Genomic DNA, 24,686 nt, shown 5'->3' on the forward strand with positions numbered 1-24,686 from the left:
TGGTTGTAGTGATGAGGTACTAAAAGGCAGGAAGGATTGGGAAGGTGGACAAGGCAAGGAGCAAACTGAGACACCAGCAGCTCATTTATTTTCCAAACAAAACTACGTTTGTCTTCCCTTTTACAGACACATCTTCTAATCTGTGTACCAACATCTCAGTTCCACTTGCTGTCCCTTGGTAACTTTATTTAATAATAAAAGGCAGGGCAGAATACTACAAACAAGCCATTGCATGTACTGTGTTCAGAAGGCATTTGCTAGGTATAATATCACTGAGATGTATCCAGATGTTGTTGGAATCACTAATGGATGTTAAAGGCAAAGTCAGCTGCACTGAGAAAAGGTCTTCTATGTAAATTTAAATCCATGAGACAGCTAAGAAGTTGTGCTGTGTCTCCAAGATGCAGCACTCTGAGCTTGACATATTCAACAGCACTATTTTTTCCTCCTCTAAACTTATGTCAATAGGTAAAATCCAGACCTTGGCAGAGAAATTTAGAAAATTTGATAGTTTTCTGCCTAAATTAGAAACCCTCTCTTCTATGGAAGTTTGCAGAATTGCTTCCCACTTTTCAACTGTAAAGTTAATGGGTTTGTATCTGAATTTCCTGCCTTTCTGGTTAAAGTAGTAAGGCACAGATGAGGCTTTCACCTTTCACTTCTGTGCTGCTAGAACTCTATAATTTTAGATGGTTAATGAAAAATTGTACTCTTCTCTTTGTCATTATCTTAATGCAGCCTCCTGTGCTGTAGCTATATAGACTCAGTGCAGCTTCTTTCTACTCTATCCATTCTGTACCTACCAATCAGATCAAGATTGCAAGCTAACATTCTTCTTTTGATCTTGTAAAATTTCATTTTATTACTTTTTTAAATTTCTGTTCAAATTCATTTGATTTCATGTGCATTTTATGTGGATAGAGTGGGTACAGAAAGAGGCAAGTAACACTATGTTAAGGGGCAACATTTCAGATGGGATCACTTTATTTGGTCTGGTGACATAGGAGACAATCTGGAAGCATCTGGAGTATTTTTGGACTGAAAAGGGAAAAGTTGCTTTGCAGTCTTTGTGATTAGAAACTAACAGATCCACCACCCTATAAAGAAAGGAAAATGAGCAGGTTACCAGTAAAATGTAGAACTAGAGGCTGGTTTAGGTTTAAGACAACCTTGCCACAAGCACATACAACTCTTCCCATTCATAATAATACTTGACCCAGTAAATGAGGAACCATTCTCAAATAGGTCTTGAAAAAACAATCCTAGGTGATGAGAGCTGTGGCCTTTGCATATGGAAAAAGGCAAGACATCCTGGCAGGAGTTAACTGTTGAGCTCCTATGTTGGGCTGTCGCAAGTCTCTTGATTTATTCTTTTTTTCTACATCACTCAGCCCTCTGAGGGATAAATAGGCTCAGTTCTAGCTATACACAAGGTTTATTTGAGGTGAAGCACCTTGTTTGGTGATGGTACTTTGCATTTTACATTGTCATAAAATGTAATTTCATAGAGCAGTCTATGTTCCACTCTCCAGGCAGTGAACATCATCTCTGCTTCTCACCCTGGGGAGTAACTAGCTCATTGGCCATGTCATGCAATCATATCACAAAAACCTTGGGGACTGTCAGTGTTTAATCTGTCCTTAATGAAGACTGCCAGATCAGTTTACACTATTTGTCACTATTTTCTGGTCTGGCTGCCAGAGCCCTGGCAATGATTCCTGCCTCTAAAGTAAGGACAGAAATGGGCAGGCCTGCAGTTGGGAGCATTAACTGAAATCTATGAGAAACCCAGGCAGAAATCCATCTTTTACCTGTTTCCTGTGTGTTCTAGGCTAGATGAAACCAGATTAGTTTTAATCCCCATAATGACTATTTCCTTGCCTGAACGCAGGCAAGACCCATGCAGGGACTGAAGGCAGATGTAGGGCTTGCCTACTTTTCAGGTAGACCAGAGTTCAGGAAACCTCAGTCTGAAAAAGTCACAGTGCAGCCTTGTGCACAGCCCTGTGGTTTATTAGTGACCATGGGCAGGGTCAGACTGTGCACTGAAACTGCACTGAGCTCCCCAGCACTTCTGGTTTCTCAGTCAGTATGCAGATCCCTGCCAGCTCAGGTGGCCCTGCTCCCTTATTGCAGACATGGCCTTAAGCACTTAATGGCCCTGTTAAACACTTGAGGCAGAAATGCAGATCTTTGAAACCTGCCAGGTAACCCAGGTGTCTGAGGATGCTTAATAACATCAAGGGCTGAGCAGCCAGGCATCTCCAAGACCCATCAGGACCATCACAGAAGGCACTCTATGCCTCCTCCTCTCCGAAGCAGTTAATCTGGCAGAGCTCAGAAAGCATCTGTTGAACTCCAGCGATACAGCTCCTGCCAGCAGGGACACAGAAACCTGATTCTGCCAATGAACAGCCAATTACTGATGCTGAGATTGGACTTTCAAGGTTAGTGCCTTAGACAGCAGCCTTTCTGCTGGGCTACACGGTGGTCTTTGTTGTCTCCCTCCCTCCCTTTGTTATTTAATAGCATCGAGACAGCAGCTCTGGGAGGATTCTTACTTCTGAATAAAAGATGCAATTAAAGGTTAGAATGTTGGTTAAACTGTCATCTGGCTGCTAATATTTTTGAGCTCGGGTTAACTGAAGAGAATGGGTGTGTATGAATCCCAGCTGGAGAGGGCCATTTTCCGGCAGCCCAGATGAGGATACCAAGTTTGTGAAGAGATTTTAAGATTTCTTTCTCAGCATTTCTCAGTAGCTATGTTGGGCAGCTCTGTGCTAACGTGATGGCTTTTGTGGGTGTCATTCTTGTGGATTGCTTAAGCACAGAACTCTTGGCAGGGGGATCTGCAGACTGCAAGGCACCTTGTGGTTAGGAACTGGCACCCCTGTCTGTGCCTCTGTGAATCTGTCTCTCCCTTTTTTTACTACTAGCATTTTTTTCTCATCCAAAGCACATCAATCCAAGTAAACAGGAATTAAGACCTTTTCCCAATAATGGGACTATGGGAGGAAAGAGATTGCAGTAGCAAAAGCAGTTTAAATCTCATGAGCAGTCAAGACCTTGAAAATATAAGTAGCTTATCTATGTAAAGGCTTAACATGGAGTTAAGGGAGGTGGTGTCGACTAGAGATTTCTTTTTGGAATAAGTGATGTAATAAGTGATGGACGTGGGGGTGGTGGTAGACAGAAGGATGACATGAGCCAGCAATGTGTCCTTGTGGCCAAGAAGGCCAATGGCATCCTGGGGTGCATTAGAAGGGGGTGGTTAGTAGGTCGAAAGGTTCTCCTCCCCCTCTGCTCTGCCCTGGTGAGGCCACATCTGGAATATTGTGTCCAGTTCTGGGCCCCTCAGTTCCAGAAGGACAGGGAACTGCTTGAGAGAGTCCAGCACTGAGCCTCCAAGATGATGAAGGGAGTGGAACATCTCCCTTATGAGGAAAGGCTGAGGGAGCTGGGGCTCTGCAGCTTGGAGAAGAGGAGAATGAGGGGTGAGCTCATTAATGTTTATAAATATGTAAAGGGAGAGAGCCAGGAGGATGGTGCCAGGCTCTTCTCACTTCTGACCAATGACAGGACAAGAGGCAATGGGTATAAAATTGAGTATAGGAGGTTCCATATAAACATGAGGAGAAATGTTTTTTATTCTGAGGGTGTCAGAGCACTGGCACAGGCTGCTCAGGGAGGTTGTGGAGTCTCCTTCCCTGGAAACATTCAAATCCCACCTGGACACGTTCCTGTGTGACCTCCTGTAGGTGACCCTGCTCTGGCAGGGGGGTTGGACTTTCAAGGTCCCTTCCAACCCCTAACTTTCTGTGATTCTGTGATTCTATGTAACATCATATAAAGGGTTTCTGTTGACGCTTCTCTCTATATCTGAGCAAAGCCATGTGTGTAATACTGTTGCTAATGTATTTTTTAATGCACTTGATGTAATAACATGGGAAAACATGTGGAAAGTGTACAATAAATACTACTGGAATGGATAGATGCAATATTTAAATAACCACTGGAAGCCTTTCTCAGCTGTAGGGTTGCTATCATGTTCAGTGAAATTCTCCAAACAGTGTCCAGGTCATAACAGCTCAATTACATTTCTTCTCAGTCTCTTCACTGAGAGACCATTTTACAGATCCTGGGCTGTCAAGAGAAGCTTGGACTCCTGGAGTGAGCTAACTCCCTGCTGGAAGGATGCTAGCAGCAAGTTCACAGGTTACAGCTGCATCTCTGTGTGCCTGAGTCCTGCTGTGAACATAAATCTTTCTTTTGTTAATCTAAATGCCTTTTTAGCAGTATCTCAGCCAGGTCCCTTACAGAATGGTCAGAAATCTGGGTAGCTTGAGATCCCCAGATAGCTAAAAGCAGGCTAAGATAAGAAATGTAGATGCTATAGGGTACCTTACTGGAAGTCTGCTGGTGCTAGTGAGATGCCTTCTCCTGAGGTTGGTGCTCAAACACTTTGTCCTGTGCTCCTGGAAGCCACAAGTGTCCATGAGCTGAATACACACAGGATATTTACAGAAATAAAGGGAGATGGATCCAAGTTCATGGTTCGTGCAAGTTCATGCTGAGCTGGCTGCATGTTATTTAGTTCAGTCTAGAAGCCATGTAACCACATCAGTTTTTGCTGTGCTCAGGGTAGTAATCCATGTTGGGAGAGTTCACACAGCAATGAAAAGTAGGTGAGCTTTCTCATTATTTGTCAGATGTTTGCTGCTTTTTTTTTTTTTTTTTTTAATAAGCAATTAACTTCATTGCTTTACCTTGTTATTATATTAATTTCTCAATTTGTCCCTGGTACTGTCTTTGTGCAATGTACTCTTTGAAATTTAAGGTTTTACATAGCAAAAATGTCAGAACTACATGAATTGAAATGACAGCTTAGCTCTTTCTAATCTGCTTAAGGAATCCTTTTTATTTTACTGATTTTTCTTTTGAATATATTGTCTTCCCTGGGGCGACTAAACACATACTCAACTAGTCATAATTCAAAAGTGGATGTGGATGTTTTGTTGAAAATATTTTCCAATTTTTTTTTTTCTTGGTTTTAGACAGCATAAGAGTGTTTGTAACACATTTGTATGTCCTGTGGATAGAACATGGTAACCCCGGGGTTTGAAAATCTCATGTCAGAGAGGCACGATTCCTGTGTAATGTTTGACTAGGAATGTGGGGTTTGATATAACATAAAAGTTTCAGTCATGTCAGGTGCCAAGTGTGTCCTGGTCATGCTGAACTTTCTCAAATACAATTGGAACTAACCCCATGCCCCAAATATCCTTTGGTTTTCTGTGTGAAAGAGAGATATTTTATGCTTTCATTTCTTCCTGTAACACTTTCACAGAGTGAGAGTGTAAAGTTTTACAGACAAAAAAGTAAAGTTTTACAGACAAAAAGATGTAATGACAAAAAGCCTCTCACAAAGGCTCCATGTAGATTGTAGATATCCTGTACAGGTCAGTTTAGGTATTCAGTGCAATTTATGGACCAGTTTTCTTCTTTAATTTAGCAGCCAAACTTTTCCCAGCATAGGGAAAATCCTTTGAGGGATTTTGTAGTAAGAAATGCCCCATCACTTGTGGGTTTTTTGTGAAACCCTGGTCTTGGCTCTGGAACATCTGCTCAGAGAAGAAGAAGATCCCAAACATCACCTCACCTTCAGGCAGCATGAGTCTCCTTTGTGAAAGTGTCTGTGCTTCACAAGAAAGGAACATAAACACTGTGAGTGAAGCAATGTTTCCTGCCCACCTTGTCCCACCTGGAGAGAACCCCTTCACACAGTGGAACTGGGAGCTTCTCACAGTGGAGGATCTTGCCTAAGATTTGGGGAAATGTTCTAAAGGCAGGGTGTTCTTTCTTCTGAATAGAAGTAGAGAAGAAAAATTGGTCCCTATGTGTATTAATGTAGTTCATACTAATAAAAACTGCTAGATTAACAGGTCAGGAGAGATCCTGATCCACTGAGTCCCAACACAGATACCTCAGTGGCAGGATTTTACTAAAGTTTCCTCAACAATATTATTCAAATTGAAATCATTGGTTTTGTTAGAGGTAAACAGGTAGCTTCACCTTTTTAACCACTTGACTTTTGATTTGTATTGCTGATAAGAGGGTTATCTGCAAGGCTGGCTGCAGATAGGAGAAGGAAGGGAGACGTCTATCTACCCCTTTCACGAAGGTCACAAAACATCTGTGATGTGGCTACCAATTCATGTCCTTCCCAACCCAGGCAAGTCTAGAGCTGATGACTTGGAAGGCAAAGCCCCCTCAGCCTGCTGAGCCCCATCACTGGGTCCCTAACCTCCCTTGTCTCCTGGATGGGATCTGACAGATCTGCCCTCCCCACCATGGCTGTGGGCAGGTTTGCCCCCTCTGACCTGAGAGGGAAGTCCTATAAAGCAGCAGTGCCTCTTCTGCTCCACTGCATGTGATGCCTCACTGATCCATACGGCTCCTTTCAGATATTTCCTCTAGGTTTAATGTACTACAATGTCATAGTACAGAATAAGTGACTTCAAAGCTGGTATTTCAGTTTTTAACAGGGTTCTAACAGCTGAGTTTGGACTTACATCATTAAGTAAGGTCCTGGTTGCTGGAAGAGTAAATGCAGATAAATTCTCTACTCTATAAGATGCAGTATTGATTGCTCTATTGGGCCATCATGTCAAGTCAAGGCTTCCCTTCCTCCTTGAGTCCCACAAATGCTAAATAATAGACATTTACTGGAATTTAGAAATTATTTTGTCTTTGTGAGTGGTGCAATGACAGTGCTCCATATGCTCTCATTTAATTCTGGGTAGCTTTTGGAGTTTTTTTAATCCTTCATTTCTGATGCAATTTTAAAATAATTATATTTCTTGCCCCCCAGACGCATCAGCTCTAATTTTATAATGAGAAATCCAGTGTTAGATTATTTAAAAAAAAAAAATCTAGGCCATATACATTATGTAAGGTTGCCATAGTAACAGTTTCTCTGAGGGGAAAAGGACTGTCCGTAGTTTCCACAGAAACCACTCCCCACTGAGACAGGTGCCTCCGAGGGAAGTGGAGGGAATATAAATGAGAGGGAGAAAAAAAAAGACTCACACAGATGTCATATGATCTCTGCAGCATCCCTGCACTGTTGCAAATCCAGCTGAATATCTCGGGGTTTATTTTTAGTCTGTTGGTTTTTGATAGCATGACTGGTGCCTTCTCATGTCATGTAAACTCGGGCCAGCCTTCCCTCACATGGAACTGGTTTTGCAGCTGGAGGTATGGCAGTGCTCCACCTTGCTAGTGAACTGACCACATCAGATACTAAAGTCCAGTGCTCTAGGAAACACCGTGGGAGAATTTAAATGGTAAATGAGAATTTTCTCCTCTTTTTTTTTTTTCTTTTTTTCCCTGAAAGGAGTCAGCAAAGACAGACAGGTATGGAAATAATTCCTTGCAGAGAGGAACCAGAGAGAAGTGAAGCTCAACTAATGGTTTTGTTCTTCTGGGGTATGAGCATGCACTGAGATAAAATGTATTCTGAAAGATCAGAATGTAGTAAAAAGGAATAAAAATGCAAGTCCTAGGATTTGTTAAGTGAGGAAAAAAGGAGACATTTCTTTAATGTACTGTAATGTCTAGGGCAAGTATGGCTTAACATTTTTTAAATCGTTTACACATTTTTTTTCCCACAAATAGTGTTGATTTGTTTAATTTTTTTTCTCTTCAAGGGCAACAAAACTGTGACATTCATTGAAGGCTTAGTGCAGCCATAGCTGCAGATTAACGCGCCGGCTACTTCATCTTCATCCTGTCATCTCTCTGCCGCTTTATGGGGAAAGCAGGCTGACATGGTTATTAAATCTGGCAGCTGTGTTGTATGCACATGGGAAGTAAGTAGAGCACAGCATATAGAAAATGAGTAGCTTTCAGATAACAGCCTTCTTTTCACTGCTGCGAGGCTTGAAAGGCGACCTAAAACGCTTTTTCTCTTCTTTGTAATCGCCAGTCGCTGGATCAACACGTAAATATCACAAATACAGTTGCAAATGTAAGTATTCCTTGCCTGTGTGGTGCTTTCAGATTGCTAATTAGGGTTTCTACCTCAGTGTTCTGCTTGAAAAAGCAGAGAGATGAAAGCTGAAAACATCCTGACAGGGAAGGCTGCTCTGCAGTGTTGTTTTGGCTTGCAGTGGAAGAGCTACTGAGGGAAAGGGATGCATGAAAGTTTTCCAGAACAGACAGTAGTTGTATTTGTTAATTTTTTGGGATGTCTGCTTGCCACTTTGTCTGTGAGGGGATAAATCCAAGCAAACGCAGGAGGTGCTTCTAGAGAGATGTTTTTCTGCTTAGATTAGATACACAGTGAGGAAGATACTTCAGCAGTAATAGGCTGCTTGTGACTGCATAGGAGAGAAATCTCTCATGGTTTTTTTCACCTGGAATTTTTCCTGTAAAAATCCATAAATGCAGACCTGGACTTCTCATTAAGAAACCAAACAGTACCTTATTATGAGAAGTGCAGACAAATAGTCATCATAAGGGGCACCAGTATGTCCTGCATCTGACCTGATAAGAACAATGAACACAGCATGGTGAGCAGTGCCTGTTTTTCACCAGTCTCCCTCTGTCTGTACTTGAAGATGATCTTTATCTGCTGTGTGGCACGAAGGCAGGAGAGTCTGCAGCTTGAGAAGCAGCAGAGTTGAAGGTTTCTCAGTGTTATGGTGATACTGTAAATAAGAGAACTGGTATTTGTTAGTGAATTTTGGTCTCACAGCACTGAAGAAGCAGCGTCTTGTATTTGTTTCTCCTTTCTAATTCAAGGCTTCTGTAGTGCCATCATCAATTCAGTTTATGGCTAGTGAATTCTTAGTGTGCTGTGAATGAAATCTGCATCATGGAACCAGCCTGTGATCAGTACCAAGTCTGAATGTCAGATAACTGCACAAGAAATGGAGGCTGTGTCTGGTTTGTTTGTGTTGCCGTGCTATATTTCTCTCTTTCTTCACAGGTTTTGCTACTTCTTAGGGACCATAGTGATGCTGTAAGCTTTTTATGAGCCTGTGAAGGTGTCATTACATCTAACAGGTGACTGCCATTATGTGGCTAGGGAAAGAGTACATATGTTGTGTTCTTTGCTGTACACAGAGGGCTAAACATATTCGTGGTATAACTCCCTTGATAATGCTGCCATAACACAGGCAAGTTTGGTCAATCTGTTGTTTTTAAGCTCCTTTTGTAATACTTCAGCCTGATCTTGTGGATGTATATGTAGAAATACCTGTCTTCACTGTAGCAAGGGAGAGAGGATTTTGGAGCTTCTCTTTGCTCCCTCTTGTCTCCTTTTTCCTTCACATACTGTCAGAAATTCATAGCTTCCCTGAAATTTAGCTGTGAAAATCATTTTTTTTGGTGACAGCTGGGGAGCTAAGCTTCCCAAGCCTAAATGGCAGCCAGCCAGCTGCTGAGGCAAGTGATGACCTTTCAGGACAATGTCTCTCAGAAAAATGTGAAAATATTAAAATGGCAGACATCAAATGCCATGTGTGCAGGGAAGGGTTGTCAGCTGGCAGGCTTTCAGCTGAAGGCAGTTAATCCACTGCTTGCTTGGATTAAACATTGAAAGCCCCTGCCTAAATCTCTAAAATGTAGAGAAATTATTCATACGTGTCCTGAATAATTTCAGAAGTTCTGGGAAGATCTGGGACAGGAATTTCAGAGTTGTTTTATTTAAAATCTGGTCAGGCATTTTCTGACAGGTGTCAAGAATAACAGCTTTTAGCCTTTCATTTTGCACTTTGCATCACATACCAGTTTTCCACCCAAATTTCTTATCCACAGTATAAACGGATCCTGATGAAGCCTCAGCAAAGTTCAGTGGTGTGCAGCAGGATGCTGCAATTCTGATAGCCTCTGCACTGACTTTTTAGGCATATGCTCACTGAATATTAAACAGTCCCCTGCAGTACTTGGTGCTGCAGCACTGAGCTGAAACCTCATTTGCTGTTTCATGCATCGATGCTTTGTAACTTTGTGTGAAGGCACTGAGGTGTGAGCATTCCCGTGCTGGCTGGGGTATCAGCTCCTCAGATACCTTTACCCCTCTGTTAACAGATCAGTGACAGTGATTACCTGGCCTTGCTGGTTTTCCCCCTGCTGCATAAATATTTCTGGGAGGTGTGAAACTACTTGAAACTACTTTCCCTTGGCCTGTAGGAGAGGCAGGCAGCATGCACTGCTGATCAGGAAACCAACCTTGTGGTTGACCTCACATGGAGAAGAAGAAAGGTTCCACCACAGACTGCACCAGGCCAGTCTTGTCTGGCCAGTTTGCAACTGGCCACAGTTCAAGAGAATTCTCAGTGACTTCTCCCTGCAAAGCACAAGGTGAGCTGCCAGCACAGGTAACCCCTGCAAAGCAGCCAATGGCCAGAGTTAGTGGTGCCAAATCCATTGTTTCTTGACAAGCTGATGAAAAGGAATATAGTACTTTCTGCTATTTCTTTCCCTTTTTTTTTTTCCTTCCCTTTCAGGACAGGGCTTGTGTGTCATTCCAAGTTCTCTCTCTTACTACAAGCAGGTAACTTCATTTCAGTGTTACTCACTTCTGCTCCTAGATAATGTGTATCCCATCCCCCTGCCATTTAAAACTGGAAATGCTGCACTCCAGGACCACCTTCCCTCATCTGTAGTCATAGGAAAGTCTCCATGTTGGTCTTTTCTTTCCAGTCAGTAATCTGTGATCACTTCTCCTTTATCCTAATTCCCTGCAAGAAGAACTATGAAGCAAATGAGGTAGGTAAGGACAAATTCCTCTTCTCTTACAGAAATTAATCTTCTCTCCTTCCCTTTCTTCCTCCTGTCTTCAAATTTTTTTCTGCTTTGCCATAGTCATCTGTGATTTGAGACTTACCAAGACTTAAAAATCTGCTTGGAAGAAAAACTTTATGCTCATCTAGTTGAGGAATTAAAAGGTAACTGAAGTACCAATTAATGTAACTTATCACAACCCAGATACCTAGGCTGAGTTTGGGATTTTGGTCAATTTTGGGATTTTGAGCTAATTACTATATTGAAGCAGAAGGTAACCTTTTGCCCAAAAATGCTTACAAGCTATTTTTAAAATAAAGCAAAGCCCCCCTATCACATATTTCCTAGCTTTCTTGTTTGGCTTTTTGTCTGACTTTAGAATATAAATGTCAGTAGCATGTTATACCAGAGTTTACCTAGACATGGGCTTGAAATGGCATGGAATTTAAATAAGAAAAAGACATACCTTACTTCATGACCTTACTTCAAAGCTGTCTTACTGCACCACTTGGAGTAGCTCCCTTAGGCTGTTAATGTTTAGCTATAAAGTTAATGAAGTACATTAATTGAAATTAACTGACCAAAACATGACTATTAATTTCAAAATAGGCATATGTGGAGCACAGATGAAGATTCTCCTTAAAATTATTAAGATGCTAATGTAATTTATTAAATTATTAAGGCTTCTGATAAAAGTAATTACTAAGGAAATAATATTAATTATTAAGTTTAATAAAGCATGCTAGCCTGGGGTTATTTACAGGATTTAAATTTCAGTGTTAATTATTGACATGAAATAGCAGCAACATGACACATGGCTGTCAGACAGTGATCATGGGATCACTCATCAGGGATCATGTACTGTAAACAGTGGGATCATAATCTGGGGTGGGAGTCTTCATTTACATTTTCTGTGTGATCAGAAAAATCTCTGTTATACTATAATACACTTTTTCATTAGGAAAGTATTTAATTTATTCAGTTTCTATGCTCTTCAGATCATCCTTCATGAGGCAGGGCTGTAGCATGTGAATGCAAGCTATAACTGAACTGAGCAAAATTGCATAATTATTCTTTCTGCAAAATTATATTGTCTGAATCTTTATGATTTATCAGTGTCATATTTATTATGAGTTCATAAGCCTAGTTGAATATGCAGAGATAAAAAATCTAAAGGATCTCTGAGAATCTCTAATCTTTGCAAGATGCAGTTGAAAAGGTGCAATACCTTGCATTGCACTGGATTTTAAAATTTCAGTTTGAAAATATACTTCGCAGTAATACCTCTTTTTGCATTGACACTGCAACTTGTATAACTGTGGTGGCATATGTGGCATATTTAAAACAGTGTGAGCCAAAATTTAAACATATTCTGACAGTGGTACTGTTGTCTCTTCAATAAAGCAGCTGAAGGAATCTAAATGAATGCAAGCTGCCAAACATGAAGGGCTATTGTTGTCATCAAATGTATTTTTTTTTTTTCTTTTTTTTTTTTTTGCATACAGGGAACAATGAGTAAAACAATCTGAAAGATTACTTGCAAACATGCAATTAATCATAAATCCAGCTTGATCTGGATGGATAAAGCAGTAGTTTATCAATCTGGTTAGCTAGTGCTTTGAAAGGATTTTGCAGAACTCAGTTCAGGAATTTTAAGACTGGTACCTATTTTTTTATGAGACAATAGTATGTTTCCCAAATGGATAAGCTAGAAGGTCAAAGGCAAAATAATTTATCCCCAGGAGTGGTATAGATTACTGGTAAGAACATTCTGGAATCCTATGGTATCATTCATGTATTTCAAAGCATTCCTTAAGGTAATGACCTAATTTTAAAGACAGTAAATCAGAAATAACCAAATGACTGCAGTTTGTTTGTCTTTTAAAAAGATAGATTCAATTTGAAAACTTCAGTACTCTTGAGTCTCCTTTACATAACTAGAGAAGTAATTTTAAGGAGTCATATATTTTTTCTCTTCTGTTCTACCCCTCCCCTTCAATTCAGTGGGAATTCACTCACACAAGAGCTGAGAGAGTCCAGAGATTGAAAATGAGCAGCTACCTCTGTTGAATGCATTGTTATGAACCAGCTTCCATTCTTCTTTGGATAGAAATAGATTTACTTAAATATGTGTCTTTGGCTCTGTCTTGGCAAAATGCAGAGTGCTTATAATGCTTATAATGATCAGTATGCTATGGGCATCAGAGGTTTTGTAGAAATCAATAATTATTGATGGGAAAAGAAGTCATTATTTTAATTGTAATTATTAGGAGACTCATGATGGTTTGCTTCGATTCTGGCTGTGATTGTTTATCCACTGAACTAAAAATTGCATCTAACTCCTTTTTTAAAGAAATGCTAATTTCTCAGTCAGCATCAGAGAGTGTAGATAAGGGAGGATCAACATTCAAAACACTGTTGTTTTTATTTACTGGGAAGTATGAGCTTATCCTCTTGGAGCAATAAAAGGCCATGTCATTGGCTTAGAGTAATGCTTTAAAAAAATAGCTCTGTCCTTAAAATGTCTTCTGAAAGGTTTTTCTCTGCTTTATTCTTAAAGATCTGAGGGAAGTTAGAGAGGACCTCACCTGATTGCAAGAGCTGTGGAGGGCAGGAAGCAGCAAGGTCTTTGATGCTTCTTGATCCTCAGCCAGCTGTCTCTAGGGGAAACTGGAGCTGATGTTATGCATCCCAGATTTATGAAGCTGGGTAAAGATTGCTTAGAACCTCCAGCAGCAGAGACCCCCCCACTACTCTGATCCTGTTGTCTGGAAAGCCTTTTCCTGTGAATATACTCCCTCTCCATTTGTCCCTGAGGAAAGTTTGAGTGTTGCCAGAAGAAGTGGCATAACATCACTGTGTCATCTTCTGGTGAACTATCTAAGTAAAGGTGTTTATAGACCCCTTCAGCTCACTGGTTTAGTCAGGTATGGAGATTAGAGCAGGTGTAGGGCTGCCTATCACCCTGCCAGAACAATTCTCTATGTCAGTGGATTCCTGTCTCTTTTCAGGACTGTCTCTCAATGGGCATGTGTACAAAGAAGTCCCTAGTGGTTTGTTTATCTACTGATTCAGAACAGATGCTCAAATAACACAACTTTCATGAAGGAGGAATTGATAAAGAGTGCAGCTGGGGAGTGGATGGCACAAGAAACTCCATCCATCATTTTCCAAAAGGCACAATCAGTGGTTTAATTGTTGCTGCTAACAATTGTTGGCCATTTTGTTTGCTACAGACAGAGGATGATTCCACTAAGGGCCAACTCAGAGAAATACAGTGACAGAGGAGTCTCTTTTCCATTCACTTGGCTTCATTCACTGAACAGATTCCACAGGCTGTGCCTGGACCAAGACCTTCCACTATTGCTCACCTGCAAAGCCATCGTGAGGGCTTGAGCTGACTAATGTAGCTGGAAATGGGGAAGGAGCAGCCCAGACAGTGAGGACACAGTGTTAGTACAATACACAGTAAAAGAGCAGTATTTCATGTTGGGGGATTTTTGTAAGGCAATATGTAAAGGTACTGTCTTCAGTATTCCCATGGAAATACTTATCCTCATGTCAGAGACTTTCCTCCAGTGCCTTGTGAATTTAATGTCTCCTTTTATTGAACTGGGTTTGATGTGTCTTGCTTCACATCTTCCTCTGCTGCAAGGTTTATCCTTAAGGCCATTTCTTGTGCAACACTGGATGTAAATTTGACTGCAGTACTGATATCTCTAGAGGATTTTACAGAGTGTTTGATTTTTTTTTTCTTGAAACAAAACATCTACCAGAATGGGGTTTCTATTTTTATCTCTTTACATTTTATCAGTCAGTGGAGTCATAGATTGAGGCTTGCTACATAGGAGAGATCAGCCTTATGAATGGAGAAAAAAGGACTTTTCACAATAGAAATGTGTGCCTTTGTCTTACTCTTCTAGAGGTTCATTCCATTCTCTTTGATCAAAAATATTGTGCCCAAATCCAGCTGTGTGTTATTCATACAAACTGTAACTTCTTACAGTGGTTTGTAGATGAAAAAACAAAAACCAAAATGAAAGCAGTTAGAATTTGACCCATTATGGATTTTTACACTGAAGACACAAGTCTCTAATTAGCATCAAATGCTAGCATCCCAAAGCAGCCTTTCTGGGCTGCGTTAGGAGAGGTATTTCCAACAGGTGGAGGGAGGTGGTACTTTCCCTCTACTCAGCTCTGGTGAGGCCACACCTGGAGTGCTCTGTCCAGTTCTGGGCTCCCTGGTGACAGCAGAGACCTGGACACACTGAAGAGAGTCCAGCGTAGGCCAACAAAGATGCTGAAGGGGTTGGAGCATCTCTCTGATGAGGAAAAGCTGAGAGCTGGCACTGTTCAGTGTGGAGAAGGCTTGGGGAGGACCTCATCAACATGTACAAATATCTGAAGGGAGGGTGTAAACAGGATGGCACCAGTCTCTTCCCAGTGGTGCCCAGTGACAGGGCAGGAGGCAGTGGCCACAAACAGAAAACCTTGTGCCATCTGAACATCAGAGAACAGTTCTTCACTGTGAGGGTGAGTGGCAGAGTTTGGAGATTCCAATGAATATCCTTGGAAATATTCAAAACCTGACTGGACGTGGTCCTGGGCAACCAAATCTAGATGGCCCTGATTGAGCAGGGGGTGTAGAACCAGATGACCTCTACAGGATCTTTTCCCTGCCCCCACTGCCCCCAGGGCCTCTCTGTGGTTTTGTGATTATGTAATTCTGTTAATGAGTGTCAAATTGTAAGACTAAACATAAATACCTACAGACTTACTCACAGTACATACTCATCATAAAAAAAGCAAACAAAAAAACCCAAAACCAAATTATAATATCAGTCATATGCTACGCAAACATTAGGAAAGGAAAGAAAGATGGCTGTAGCATATCAAAAATCCATCTCCCAAGTAAGTATGCATAAAGACACAGTGAAGTCAGTGTACATGCTCATATGATTTCCAAAAGGCATTCTCTGGAGTAAAGCCCCTGTTTAGTGTTCAGCCTCCTACCACAAAACAGTAGATTTTAATGGTTCTCAAACAAAGGCACCAGAAATTTTATCATGCAAAGCAATCTGATTTTTCTTAGTCTTTTACTCAGAAAGAACTCAGTGATTATGGCCTGAAAAATTTCACCCCACAAACTAAAGAATGTCAATCTACCAACTGCTGAAAGCAAGGTCACTAAAGGAGGAATATGACCAGGCTTACAGATAATACTACCAACATGCACTAAAAATGCACACTTGACAACAAAATGCTCCTTTGAGGAGACATCATGGCATTCAGTGCCTCCATGTAGCAAGGAGGTTCCTAAGTAGCTGTAGCAAGATTTCATTAAAAAAAAAAAATCGAATGGTAATTCATTCTGTTGAGAATGGTATTAGGTATCTCTATGGGTGCTTCCCCTTCTAAAAAGTGGTATTGGAACTCAATGTAAAGGCTGAGATTACTATGGAAAAGGAAGGAATTGAGAAGCAAGAACACTTGTCTGTATATCTTCCATTTAATTGTTTCAAAGCACTACTGGAAAAAATTAACTTTTTTCCTTATTCGACAGTCGAGCAGATTTTTGAATCTGCAAAATATTTTTTTATAGAATGCCTGTGTCTTGTTATTATGAATTGTGTATATTACTGCTCTTGAATCCTCTGGAATATCAAGGGGTTCACATGTGTTTTGTTTTAGCCACGGTCATGTTTAGGGATGCAGTGGACTGAATGCAAGACAAGCTTCCTTTCTGGCTTACTTGTGGTTTCTGCTGCCTTTAACCTGTCCTTAAAAACACTTAAAAAATAGTGCTTTCAAATAGCTGTATTAATCCAAGCAATTGCCTAATTTTAGCAATTATATTGCAGTTACCATTGCCTCCTTCTGTGAGGTCTCTTTCAGCTTGAGCTTGAGTGAGAAAGCAACCAAGAGCAACCACCAATCCTTCCAAAGCAAGAAGCTGCCTTTAAATGTGCCACATTCCTGATCTTGACAGGCATGAGGAGAAGCACAAGTGAACTCACTGAAATTTTGAAGGCCTTCTGTTCACCCAGGCACAGAGTACTGTGCAATATTCCCTCACAACAGATTTTGTTCCTGGCATGTAAATAGAATCACAGTGTGCAAGCCACATTTTACTCTGTGTTGTAGACAGGTTCCACAGAAAGCAGAGCACTGGGCTGCAGTCAGGCAGCTGTGTCTGTTTTACCAGAATTCAGGGAGTTCTTGCTCAAGGAATGAGGAGCATATTCATTACTTTTGGAAGACAGAATATGAAAATAAGTGGTGTGGGGTTTTTGGTTTTTTTTTTTTAAAGGTAGTGAAAGTAAATAGAACAAAAAGCAGAGTGAAATGGAATTGATTTCATCTTACTATGAAAGTATCATAGTGATGCTGGATCCAGGTTATAGAGATTTTATTTCTTTCTGCATAATTTCAGAAATCTTTACTAATTTAGATAGCATTGGTATTATTGCTTTTACAGATACATTTTTCTTTGTTTATTTGCTTGAGATAGAATATACAATATCCCCAAATTTCTTTGTTGGCTAGGCAATATTTCAAAAGGCTTTAAGCTCCTTTCACCCCAGTTAACATTGTGAGAATTTTTTGTTTGCAACTAAAAAGATGTACTTTAGTTGATTTTAAATTCATACTGAATATAAAATTTAATGTCATATTTTATTGTCAGCCATGTCTTTTGGACTGCCATTTTAGTTACATGTTTTAATGGAGATTTTTTTCCCCATAACTTACTATATAAACATGCAATATCATACAAATATTTTCTTATGCAGAATTTGTTTTAAATACATGCAGAACTCATAACAAAAATATACTTCTGAAGTATTTTAGCATTCTATTAATCCAAGTTATTTTCAAATCATTGAAAGCATATTGAACAGAATTTGCTTGTTTTATAGAGCATACAGGAATTTGTGGTAGCATTGGTGCCTTCACTCTGCAGCAAGCCATTTGTCTGTAGACATGTTTGTTGGTCTTGCCTTTAATAAGAACCCTTGTATGCTCAGTCTGCTGATATTTTCTGTTATCCATTTTTACCCAGGTTCTTACACGTCTGATTGGCTGAAGAATTACTCTGTGACTATTTGACCCCCAGTTCAGGCTTTTTAGGCTTCTATAAAATGGCATAACATAATTAAATCCAGACATGGCAGGCATTTGGTTCTGATTACCTGACAGCTCTGGCCATATGCTACTTGAATCAGGGGGCTTTTATATTTTTATTGGGTTCTCCTGCATGGCTATAGTTTGCAGTGTCTTTTGATATTAAGGTTGTCTTTCCCTCTCCTTCTCTTCAGAACACCTCTGTAACAGCTTTGCTTGAGAACTAGCGTGGCCCTGTTTTTATAGGGGAATGGTTAATCACCAGGAACCTTGAGTTGAGAACACCTGAAATTCATCACAATTCCCTCTTACTATCCTTTTACATGAGGTTACTGAAAGCCTGGACTGTCATGCTTGCATCTGGGCTTCTCTAAGTACACATCACCATCTTTTAAAAGCATTTGCCCATTCAAGTGGATGATTCTGACCTTTGTTGTGCCTCTGCTGTTCCATTTCAAGTGTTTAAATTATTAAAGTGTTTCCACATGCTAGGGAACTAGCAGGCTTTCTCCAGGATTGCTGGACAGAAAGGGGGTGTAGAAGCAAGCTGGGTATTGCATTGCTCTTGGTTTCCCTTCACTCTGATTCAGCAAGGAAGCAGATGACATAAAACGCCTGGGTAGTCTCATTTAAGAGCAATAAACTGCTGATCTGCACTGAGAGTGGGGAGGGACAAGGCACATATGCACCATGGGGTGCAGAGCACTCTGGCCATTATTCAGGGCAAGTGTGTGTGAAGGGAGTTAATTCCTTTTAGTTCCTGGATAAATCCATGGCCGACCTCATTGATGTGACAGTGAAATCAGCAGGAGCTCTCATATGCTTAAAGGGAAGGGATGTATTAAAGTGCTTTCTTTGAACCAAGGTCACTGCATTGCTAATCTAAGCATTTTCCTGTGCTGGGCAAATACCTCCTGATCTCTGAGCATCCTTTGCTCTTGTTGATGCTGAGGTTTGGTTCCGTGCCAAAGGAACAACTGACATATTTACTGCTGAGTTTAAGATGAATAGGGTTTATAATGGAAGCAGTCTTCTAATTAATCATATCTATTTGTTGTACAACAGCAAGGTCTTGACAAAAGAATTATTTTGAATAGCTCCCTTGAGTAGGTCTGTGTGAGCAGGGGCATCTCAGCCCACAGAGAAGTGTGAGGAACTGGGAAGCAATTTTTTTTTCCTGATGAGCAAGCCCACATTGCAAAGGCCATACCTAGCAAGAGAGATGGTGTGGTTTTTCATACCAATTGTCTGTTCCAAAGAAACTGCTGGAAATGTTTAGACAGTTATCTAGAAAAGCATTCTATAGAGGCAAGTGATTTTGTCACTTGAAATTAAGGTGGATGCGTTTGCTGCTGGTGTCAGTGGCTCTTTTTTGGAAGTACCTGACACTCTGAGTGTGGGTCTGATCCAAAGCCAAAACACTTTTCCTTCTGAAATATTTTGTGAAATCTAAAGCTAATGGTAGCTAAGGGGTGTTTCAGCACTGAAAAATCCCACTAGAACTGCACAAATCACCCATAAAACAGTGGATTTTTAAAAATCTTGTGTCTATAATTCACATAATCAATAGAGAAATGTCTGTACTGTAGTATAGCATGGCTCAAAGTAGTTTATAGGCAGCTTGGTTATTGGAGCCCAGTTATGGCAGCATGGTGTCCAAAAGAGGATAACTTTCTTCACCTCCTGACATAGTTTTCCAGTACTTCAGCAGGAAATACGAGACAGATATTTCAGACCTACCTTTGATTATTTCTTGCTACACCCCTCTCAGTGCAATCCAGACAAACCTTGAGGCTCAAAAGCCTTCCAGACTACCAGACTTCCAGCTCAGATGGAAAATTGAAGCCCTCGGTCTGCAAAGGATGGTAGAGTACACCTGAATGGCAAATGAAAGGCATGTGCAAAGAGTAGTTTGTGTTTCAAAGGCCTCCTCTGAGCCCTGTGGCAGTTTGGACCTTTGGGCTACCTCTTACCAGGAAAATAGGAAGAAAATTTTCAGAGATGGAATTTATGCTTGTAGGTTTGCAGTTTTGTGCTGTTCAACCTCAAGGTTAATTTTTATCCACAGCACTGCTTTTTTGGGAGGCATCTCTCCTTTTATTTATTTTTGTTACGTTTGGAACCAGTGACCTCGGAGGTGGCAAGAAATTTTAAGCAAAACTTATCCTACCAAAGTACTTATCCTGTTTATTGGCTTTCAAAGGATGTATGTCTCAAATCCATAATGAAAGTAGTAACAGTTTATATGTGCAAAATACCTTCATTGAGAGCTTCGAAGCACTGCAAGTGTATCCACACAGTATTTCTCTGAAGTAGGTAAGACATAATATTACCACTTTACAGAGAGGCATAAAAAAATTGAATGTCTAGTCCAAATGTAACTGAGGAACCAGAGACAGTCAGATAGGATAGAAATTACAGCTCCTGATGTACATTAGCTATATAACTCTTGTTTCCTTACACACAGCTTCTAATGCTATTAGACATCTTTGAACTTGTGGTCACTGTTACAATTTTTTTAACAGTCTGCTGCTTCTCCACTCCTGTGAAGCAGAGAATCAGGTCTCTGTGTCCAGTGGAGCATTATTTACACTATTAAGTTCCAGGCTGATATCTCTGATCTAATCTGATCCTTGGTGTAGCATTACTGATGACTTTGGAAGAGACACAACAAGCCTTGAGGAGAGGCAAATTCAGGATGGGGATCTGGGAGGTTAGGGGGAGATCCCAGCAATTGTTCAGTGCTGGAAGAAGCAGTTGTAAGCCTGACTTTTGTGTAGAGAGCCATGAAGAGTGAGGTGCTGACAGCAGTTGTTTCTCAAAGCCATTTGGGGCTCTGGGTTATTTCCTGTAGTCAGATGTGGTCTCCAGGGGTTAGACACACCCTGAGTCTTTTCTGGCCTTTGCTGGACCTCATGAGGCACCACCAAGGGGTTAAATCGTTCCACAATGTGTTGCTGGCTCTCTAATTAGGAAATGGTCCAAGAGCTCAAGGTTCAAAATGCACATGGTCTCTGAGCTGGGACTAAGCCCAAGCTCCCATTGATTGGAGCCTCCTATGTCAGTGTGCTGCATCTGCAGAGGGTATCTTCCCACTGCCATTTCTGCCATTTGTTTTCCCTTATTTTTAAGGAAAAATGCAACAATTAATCTACAGAGTTTCAGTTCTTTTGTCACTATCCCAAGTCCTTCATTGCTTGAGCTTGTGTGCTTTCTGGGAGTAACTTGTGACCCACTTTATAATTGAAACCAGGCCAGTAAAACATTACAAGAACACACTCCATTCCGGAGCATCTGCCACTATTGCTGGAGGGGCAGGAGAGGTCTCATCCCAGCAGAGGAGCAGATCTGAACTGCTCAGGCTGCAGCACAGGGGGGCTGAGGTTCCTTGGTGGCCCCCAGAGGAGAAGCAGAGGACAGGAAAAGTGGCATCCAGCTGGGATTGTGTTTTGAGCAGTAAGGGCAGACTGAGGCTAGGCTGAGGCCACAGAGAGGAAAAGTTTTAAAAAAAAAAAAAATAAAAAAAAAGAAGTTTTACCAAGCAAACAATAAATGGTGGAAACCAGATGCATGGATGGTAATAGGGAAGGAGGCAGAGTCAAAATGCTTTCCTATGGACCCTACAGACAAGAAAGTGGGCAAATTGAAGTTCTGGTTATTCATAACCCAAATGCTTATGGCTTTAAGTGCAGGAAGCTTAAATGTCTCCTTTTTTTTTTTTTTTTTTTTTTTTTCCCAATCACAATCTTTCTTCTGTCCATATTTTTTTTCTCCCTAGGAAATAGGAAATTACTATGTTTTCAGAAACTCACATTAAATTATAATAAATCCTCACCTTTCTTTGGAAATTACATTTCAATAAAACATTTTAGTGCTCACTAGAAATCAAACAAGGGGTTACAAGGAACTTTTGGGATCTTCTTTTTAAGAGTGACATAGTTTTGGGGCTCAGAATTTAAGGTCTCAGCCAGAATGGATGGTAGCTTCTGGGAATGGCAACCACCTTTCTGCTAATGAAAATGGAAGTGGTAATTCTGGTCCCCACCTCTTACCCTCTCCTGCTTCCAGCCACATGTATTTACTGCTTCTCTCCACTGACTCGTGGGCTGTTTGACATAGCAAGGAGATGAGTCAGATCCTTTACCTGTCTGAAAAACATACCCAGCAAGGTAAGTTTGGTCTGTGAGCTTTCACACTGTTCCTGAAACATGGAAGGGAGGGAAGGTCTGTGCAGCTGGGAATGGTAATGAAGAGAGGGGACCCTTTTGGTAAAAGTAAGCTTGTTAAATCAGCTTGGCCCTCTCACTTAGCTGGTGCCTGGTGCTGCTGCCATTGGCAGTGCCAGTAACAATTTTCCTGCATCGTACAAGGCTGAAGGACAAAGAGGCAACTTCCTCCTTGGCATAATTCTGTGAGTGGAGTTGCAGGACTTATACCCAGGGTGACTTTGGCTAAAGTGTGCCTTTTCAACATAGTTCACTAAATCAGCTCATTCTTGCTCTCTTTTGTTTCTTTATTTGTGGCTACACTGAATTAGCATCTTAAATAAATTGCCATGGGAATCAGAGATGTAATAGCCAGCTTGCTTTCTCTTGTGCATCTGCAAGCAGTCTTTTTGCAGCACTCTTTTCACAATCTCATGTACAGTCTTTGGGCACTTGATCCATATCCATCAAGGGCTTTTGATGTCTGTCCTGTTCCATCAAAAAACTACCAGTGTAAGGTGCATCACTTATGGTATATTGGTGATTGGTAGGAAATATCTAGTGCATGTAATTCATAGATGCAGATGAAACATCTTTCTGGAGTGACTTGTTGCCTATTTATTGCTTCTCACTCTTGTTCTGATACATTATATTTTGTGACAGGTGGACTGTAGAAAAGAAAGAACAAATAACTTGATTTAGTGAAGCAGGGCATTCTCTCTCTGCATAGAGGACAAGGTAAAAAAAAATACAAAGAGCTTTGTAGGAAAAGAGAAGGCTGAAAGGCCTTGTGATGAAGAGAGCTGTGGGCGTGGATCAATAAGAAAGAAGCTCTGAAAAGGCCTTGAAGTTCAGGACAAGAAATCATGGCTATCATGGGGGTATAGGCAACAAGAGATGACACTGCTGCATTTTCTGTGTATAGCAAGGTAGGTGCATCGGGAAAGACATCCAGGCTCAGTAATCAAAACCATTAAAGTATTCAAATGCTGTGATCACAGTGTGGATCTGGGCAGGGCTTTACATCGTAAAAAATGTCCCACTCTGTCTCACTGTGAAGAGAAACTTGCAAAGTGACCCCAGCACATTGTGATGCAGTGATAATGTGGCAGAAGAGGCACACAGGCTGTTGGCAGAAGCCCGAGAGCTGTGATATGCTTGCACATATGAATGAGGTGCTAACTTCAGCATCTGCTTCTGCAGGAGCCTCAGCTCCTTTACCAAGGCTAAGGAGGAGGAGGGAAATGACTTGTGCCAAGACTAGACCATAATGAATGTAGTGTGACTGGAGTGCTTTGTTTTTCGCCCAGGAAAGTATCTTAAAATTAGGAGCTGCCAAGGCATCCAATACAGGATGCCTAAAATACAGGGTAAAATATGGCACTGGAGAAATGCAGAAATCTGAAACACTGAAGTGCTTGCTTATAAGTCAGTGACATAAAAAAGGTACAGGAACCTGCACAAGCAAATAGGTAAAGCTAAATAGAATATAAGAAGATGTAGGGTGCCTTGGGAGTGTGAGAGAGGAAGAGGTAGATGCTGAGAGAAGAATTAACTGGAAAATTCAGAAAAGAACAAGTGAAAGCTAAAAAGATGGCATGGATTTTAAAGAGGATTTTAATTATTTCCAAGGCAGAAAAGAGCTCAGAGAGGCTAAGGCTGAAGTACAAAGCATGATATTTATGCAAGGAGTTATTGTAAGAGACCTGATAAGACTGATTTTGGTAGCAGGCAGGCTTCACAGCTGAACTAGTGGCATAAAAAAGTAGGACAAAGTTAGGATGAAATGGGACCAGCAGCTCTAAGCAGGGTATTCAATTAACCAGGAACAATTCCGTTCAAACAACAAAGCAGAGAAGAACTTGGGGAGACAAGTGGGAACATAGATGCCTGAGGCAAGGCCAGAAGGAGCTTAAATTTCAGGGAGTATTTGCTGCACACAATAACTCTTCTGTCTCTTCGTTAAGTTTACTAAACTGGCAGATAAGTATTTGAATGTGTGCTGTATTACCTTTCCTTGAAATGACCTGGAGGAGCAGCCAGGGAAGCACCATGTGGCACTGAAGAGAGGGGAGAGGAGAGGTTCAACATCTCCACTTCTGGCAGCAGTAAGTTACTTGCTAGATCAGCTTGGTCGTCCCACAGAACCTTACTTTAAGGTGCTTGTGTTGTGACCATGCCCTTTTGGGGACACCAGGACCAGAAGAACGAGCAGTTAAGATGGAGGTAAAGAGAAGCAATCATAGGAGCAGTCAATAAAGGTTGGGGGGGTCAGGTGAAAAAGGTCAGGGGAAGACATTTGTGACAGAGAAGTGAGAATTCCAGTGTCAGCAAACAAAGTGTATTAGGGAGGGTAAGAATAAGAAAAAAGGTGGAGAAAACTAAGATCAGAGACTGTGCAAGTGAAAATTCTTTACAGCGAGTATGGGCTAAACTTAATTGACAGGTTTGTTTGTTAGGCTGACCTAAGAGGAACAGTGCATTAGGGATGCCTGTGGGCTTTCTAAAAGTGCTTGTTCATAGAAGCAGCAGACATATGCTTTTCCTGAATCGACTTACTGATTTTTT

At 40.9% G+C, this 24,686-nt stretch overlaps 1 protein-coding gene across 7 annotated transcripts in view; it reads left to right on the top strand.

The window, feature by feature from the left end:
- TRIM2 (tripartite motif containing 2) overlaps positions 1-24,686 on the top strand; it is a 110,873-nt gene that overhangs the window by 14,850 nt on the left and 71,337 nt on the right. Inside the window, exons 1-3 of one of the 7 annotated variants that reach the window (XM_071742978.1) lie at positions 7,092-7,346; positions 7,710-7,871; positions 7,988-8,029. The exons of 2 other annotated variants lie outside the window; for them this stretch is intronic. The gene's annotated coding sequence lies outside the window, so the exon portion shown is untranslated. Of the gene's footprint in view, positions 1-7,069; positions 7,347-7,709; positions 8,030-24,686 lie in introns of those variants that run through there. 4 more of the 7 variants (XM_071742970.1, XM_071742979.1, XM_071742971.1 and 1 more) reach the window with 4 other exon arrangements.

Source organism: Heliangelus exortis, chromosome 4 (genome assembly GCF_036169615.1).
Source record: "Heliangelus exortis chromosome 4, bHelExo1.hap1, whole genome shotgun sequence".
Classification (NCBI taxonomy): domain Eukaryota; kingdom Metazoa; phylum Chordata; class Aves; order Apodiformes; family Trochilidae; genus Heliangelus; species Heliangelus exortis.